A 6,540-nucleotide genomic window follows, 5' to 3' on the forward strand; every position below is an offset into this window, starting at 1 on the left:
ATGGAAAATTTCGGTAATAATACAAAAACTTGATTTCCTTTAAAAACTAAAGAGGTGAATATAAAATTTGAAAAAAGGGAAATTAAGCAAGAATTTTGAGGAATACCTGCAATAATATTGCAAAAAAACATTACTTCTTACCTGCTGCATGCCATATATCGCTATCATATTTAGGCCTTGAGTCGTATTTGATACTACAGTGCAGTATTGAATCTTGCATAAAGCCAAACTGCGCTGCCCTATTATTCACAGCTGAGTGCCATCCTGGAAGACAGGTGAAGTCTGACAGCCATTCAAAGTGTCTCACCTCAAAGACCGGGACTTCTGATCTGTAAAATATTTGGCTCACTCACACCAGCTGCACACACGGTCCGTTCCCCCATTCTTCTGGAAATGTCAAGGCCTCAACAGCTAATAATATAAAATTGCATGTCAAATACACGCTGCATATTGCTGTTCTGACTGAGTTTCTGTGTGTGTGTGTGTGTGTGTGTGTGTGTGTGTGCGCGCACCCTTTTCTGCCCTCTCTAGTTGCTTGGACACCAGTACTGAGAGGCTGACCTGTGTTTCACACAGTGTGTGCCAACTCTCCACTTTACCAAGAGCGATATGTGTGTGTCTGTTTGTGTGCTTTCGTGTTTATACGCTCATCTGAATATTTGTTTTGTGCTTCCGTGTGTTTTTTTTTTAAACTTATTTTGGGCACTCTGCTTTTCTGTGATAAAAAAACAAACACTTTAGGCATGGTAATGCGTGTGTGTGTGAGTAGGAGAGAGTGTTGGCTTTGTGGGGAGACGCTTAGCAACATTTATGCCAGCATATGGACCGTGGGTGTGGGACAGAGAGGGAGCGGGCACCAGGGCCAGACTGGTCCTGGTGGGAGGTGGCAGTATACATGCAGGGTTGCAACTTGGGTCTGGATTATTCAGATTTGATAAACTACTAGTCACACAAATCTTTTATCAAACTTTTTACAACTTAAATCTGGTCTGCTGCTGTATATTGATGTCAGTCAGCCAAAAAAACATTGCAATCATGCAACAAGTAAAGTATTTATCTTCTCACGCTGAAAGTTTAATCAGGCCGGCAAGTATTCAAGTTACAGTTTTAATTTTGTTGTTGTTGGTGTACTCTCTCTAACAACAGCTTTTCTGAATCACATCAGCACACAGCAGCGGACAACAAGGTGAGATCATGCACAAAGTGGGTTGAAAGCCCACACACCAGCAGCATCTTGATGTGGTTGACTTGTCAGGATTTCCTGTTACTGTCCAATTTTTCAGTATGCATCAATTCTCCAGAAAAAAACTGAATTTGTTCCCCATGTCAGCACCTCCCTGTTTGGATAAAGCATCTGGTTTGTATTACAGGTGTCAATGACGCGTGTCAAATGATGCGTTTGACATCTAAATGCTGACCTCAGAAAACGATGTTAAATGGCGCAATCAGTCTCCAACTGGAGTTGAATTTTATTGATTCCTTTTGTTTAATTTTTCTGTAGGTTCTGCTAAAGTGACAGAGTTAATATCAGTTCATATGCTTTACATATATATATAGAAATATATATAGTCTATGTCTGTCTCACATCTACTCTAAAAATAAAACATGACTAGAAGTTCAGTTTTCAAATCATTTCTTCTTATGTGGCTTTTGGAGCTGAGGAGATGCTGAATTATGCCAACCAGGGACTTTTTTTTTTTTTAGCAGTTTGCCATCAGACATTATTTTCCACAATCAAACACTGTGTTTTAAATCACATTTCTTATAGAAAGAACAAATGTCATGTTTTTGAAATCTTTAAAGTGAGGGCAGAATTGAGAAATTGCAAATTAAATATTGTGCTTTATTCATTTTGCCTTCTGCGTTTTATACAGCTGTATGTGTGTTTGAGTGTCACAGATATGTGTGCACTGTACTGTTGAGTCTTAGAGCTCGGCCACATCATCTCCACAGAGCATAATTACCCTTCACTTATTATACATATAAATTACTGCCAAGTTATTAGGCATCTTTCCCTGTTTTCTACTCTTTTATTTAATTTATCTTCTCATCTTCATCATTGTTCCTTCATTTCCTTCTCTTCTCAATCTCTTGCACTCTCACCTAATTTTATCTTTTCCCTTTACACCTTGCGTCCCCCCGCCCGCCTCTCCCACTCCATCTCCCCGTGATAGAGCCTTTAGATCTCGTTAGTGCCCTAACTCAGACAAGTCACATTCTCACCCTCTGCCATGGTGGAGGAGGTGACGAGCAGCATGGAGGCCTTTCATCGCCATGTGGAGATGCGCTGCAGGTTGCCGATCTCAAAGCAGAGCCAATTCAATCAGTACTGTAAATGGACTAAGCAATAAAGCTTGTGCAATATCAATGTGAACCCATTACTAATGAAGTAAGGTCTTTAAAAAATACTGATAGAGTAGTAAAATCTGGCCTGTACGTTTTTAATTGTACATTTTCTGAGGAAAAACATGCATTTTTCACCAAATTTTGAGGCTGTTTTCACTGAATAAAGATACATCACCAGGGATTTTATTTGCTTCTCAATATTGCTTCATCCTCATCATCCTCGACAGGGGACATATTTGCAGCTGTGAGCATTGTGCCTTCTCATTTGACAAAGCAAGCTGTTTGAGTCAACTTTCCAGTCGCCGTAGCAACAGCGCACACACACACACACACACACTCACACTCACACATAGAATCAAATGACCTTGGCACAAACCGTATGGACGCTTGTTATTGCTCATCTTGCTTGAGTCCATTTGCAAAGAAGGTAAAGGAGGGATGAGGGGGAGAAGATGAACTTGTGAAAAATGCAAAAGCTATGAGGTTTGTTTGTGCAACTGCCAGAGGAGGGTGCTGTTTACCTCAGAGGCACAACAGTTAGGGGGTCACAGTTAATGTGGACCCCAGGAAGACTAGCTGTGCTTTAGGGCACAGCTAATGGGAATCCTTACAAATAAAAAGACACGTACAAGCATCTATATGCACACTGAGAGATGTACAGGGGCTAATTAAATTAATGAATCAGTTATTGCTAGGCGTCACACATCTGCTGATATATGAAGGGAAATGTCTGCTCTTAGTGGCAGTAGGGGTTTGATAAATGGAAATTTGCAAGAAGATGTCATTATTTTAAACTATCCTCCCTGATAAATGCTGAATACAGGACAGGAATATGTGTAGTCTGTCCGTGTCCCTGTCAGCATGTAATTTGGTGAGTTCTTGTAAATGTCATCTCCCGCTGATGTCTGCCATCACTGCAACATCACCCGACTCTTGTCTGCTACTTCTCAAAATATTTGATATACAGTTAATAAGTGTAACTCAAAGCCTTTCAGTCAGCTTGTCATCAGATCAGTCTTGCACTTTTTTCTTGCTGAAAAAGAGAAGAAATATACAGTATTTTTGAGGAATGCAGCCATGCAGCACTAATGAAATAAGCATTAAGTACAATGTGAGATCACTACAGAGTCTGGATATGGTAATTTTGTACATTAGTGTTGTTGAAGCATCTCAAAATACGGGCTTGTTTTGCTTGTAAGGCCCCCTTTTGAGTTGATTTGTTTTCAACCTCACTCTCAGGGAAGCTAGAAGGTTTCTGAGTGTTTTTTGTCACATTTAATCTTTTGTAAACAACGATACACAATATTTTCCATGATAAGTATTCATAATTTGTGATCCTGGTCTTCTTATTTTCAATCTGTACTGAGATATAGTATCAAAGATTTCCAAGCAAGATTCAAAGATTTGACACAAAGAAGATGCCAAACTCTTATGTATTTTTCCAGTTTATGAATGCAACAAAATTGCCATTCAGCACTCGTATACATGTCAGTTAATGCAAACATGTGGCACACATGTAAGATGTAGGATCCAGTGTTGTTGGTGCTTGACTCATATTACACACTAAAAGTCAACATATCTCGGCCTCTGCTGCTGCACAAATTTTCACAACTGTATTTATGTGTCTCTTGTAATTCTCTTAGCCTTATGGACTTTTTGGAAGTGCAATACTAAATTGCTGAAGTGCCCCTTTAATGTGCATAAATAGGACCATTATTTATAGAAGTAATATAAACAAAATATTAGACTCTTTCTAATCTAACTAAAGAGGTTCAAAAATATTGATGCCAATTCTCAATTTACAAACTTCTTGGGTTGAATCCAATATTTTACAGACTCCAAGGAAGCCAAATATGTTTACATATGAAAGCTCACACTATCATGATGATCTCTCCTTGTATTGGAGCCCCCTCAACCAGTGCAGTATTCAACCCCCCCCATTACTCACTGGCATCTAAATAGACACACATACTATCTCACCCACCATGCTGGCAGAGGGGGAGGAGGCCATGTTACACAGTTATTAATAGACACCCTCTCCACTTTCCCATTGTAAACTAATAACTATGATATGATCTCACTCTGTCTCTGAGCCTCTCTGTGACACTCCTCCTTACATTTTTCTTTCTCTCTCATTACATGTTTCCATCTCTCTTTTTTCTCCCCTCTCTACTCAGATGAGGTCTTCCAATATATACATTTCACATGCATGCATGCCTGTCGAGCGTGCTGACATATGACATATATGACACCGGTGTGTCAGCCATTCCACATGACAGCCGTGGTCGACTTAAACACATGTACTTTATTACCTCCCTCTCTTCCATCAAACGCAGAAAATTATCATCAATCTTAATAATTTACTGATGAGATACCAGAAATACTTAGATCAAAGCAATTGTAATTATTTGGCAGTATTGCCCAAGTATCAGTTTTTGTATTGAACTAGCAGTTTCCTGAAGCCTGTGTTGGGTTGAAAGATGATGATGATTGATGCCTCAGTTTGATATAATGTGTATTTGAATTAAAAGCCGTCACTCAGATTACAGCTTACTTCTTTAAACCATGTTTTGATCATTTTCCTAAAAGCAAAAGTCAAACGTCCCAAATATTCCCAGTTAACGAGGGACTGCAATGGCTGATATATAGGTAAAAATCACAGTGAACAGCGATTGATATGATCTGTGGTTGTGATTTAATGTATTTAAGTCAAAAGTGTAAAACAGATATTCAAAAGTATACAAAAAATTACGTGAATGTGAGATGAGGTAAGGGATTTTCCACCCAGAATTTACATTAATTAATAATTCTTTTCATAATTGAGTGACAAGTTAATCATCTCCATGACAACTTAATCTGCTGTTGAAGTTCACGAGATGAATACAGTAGGTGGATCTTGAGTTACGCAGCTATTTTGGTTAAGAAGCTAATTTTTCTTGTTTTCCACAATTCCAGCACTTTAAAGGTACTTTGTGGAGTCTTTGACCACTCGTAGGGTTATGGAGCGATGATTTTACAAATGGGTCACCGCTTTGTTAGTATCGTGCACGTTAGTGGCATGATTCACGTTATTCTGCTGATTGATTTGGTGGCAGTAACATGCCAACACAATGCAATGACAACTGCAGTAAAACAGCAGCCAGCAAAAATGAATGTAGACGATGCAGGAAGATTTTACAATGTTTAATAAAGGCTTTGCAAATGGTGTATGGGGAAGGAAATAAATTCAGCACTTTCATTAGGCCCCAAGAATACGCACAATGTGTTTAATGTAAACAGAACTTTTGCTTGTGTCCAAGAAAACTTCATGGGATGCCTGAAACATTTAAGCTCAAAATTGGTTTTATCAACACTTACTGGTATAGAATAAGGTAACCATTTTTAAAGAAGTAAATGCAACGAGAATGTATTAAAAACACAATAAAGTTGCAACATCCTAAATATTTGTTTGTCATTTTTGTTGTTAGAGGCACAGTTCACACAAAAATAAAATAAAATATTTTACTATCTGGACTATTAACCATTATGGGGTGCTCTTGTCTAGCCATATTTATGGCTAGAGAAACTATAGTCCACCTAAGAGAAAAAATGAATGTAATTTCATTCTGAACTTTACGATTATTGCAAGGAAAACCAGCTAATAAACTGAAAAACGATTTTGTATTCCACTATGACTTTCCCAAGACAAACATCATGCTGGGATTTGCTTTGGATGGGTGTCAGAGGACAAACAAGTGTGTGCTTAACTCTGTGTCTCCATTTCTCTCCATCCATCTGTGCCTATAGAGCTACACTCTGACCCTCAGTGTGGACGCCATCTTCTCCACACTGTTGTCCTGCAGAGGCTTTATTTTTAGCCAGAGTCTGGCTCCTCTGCAAAACTTAATATGGGAATGGCATCTTAGAGCTCCTCTTTCCTCCTGCTCTGATCATACATCCATCCATACCTCCAGTCCTTCAAGACACTGAGCTGGTATCTCTAGTTCTCAAAACACCCAAGACAAACACTGTCCCTTTTCATAGCCACAGCTTCAAACAGGTGGCTGTATGACCTAAGCATGGCTCCTCCCATGGTACCACCCATTTGCTATTTTTCTGGCCTGTGATCAGGAGTCCCCTCCCCTTCCCTTTCACTCTCACTCCTACTTTTTTGGCAGCCCCTCTGGCTTGCACACGGCTCTTTGAGGAGTGGGA

Source organism: Thunnus albacares, chromosome 22 (genome assembly GCF_914725855.1).
Source record: "Thunnus albacares chromosome 22, fThuAlb1.1, whole genome shotgun sequence".
NCBI classification, from domain to species: Eukaryota; Metazoa; Chordata; class Actinopteri; order Scombriformes; family Scombridae; genus Thunnus; species Thunnus albacares.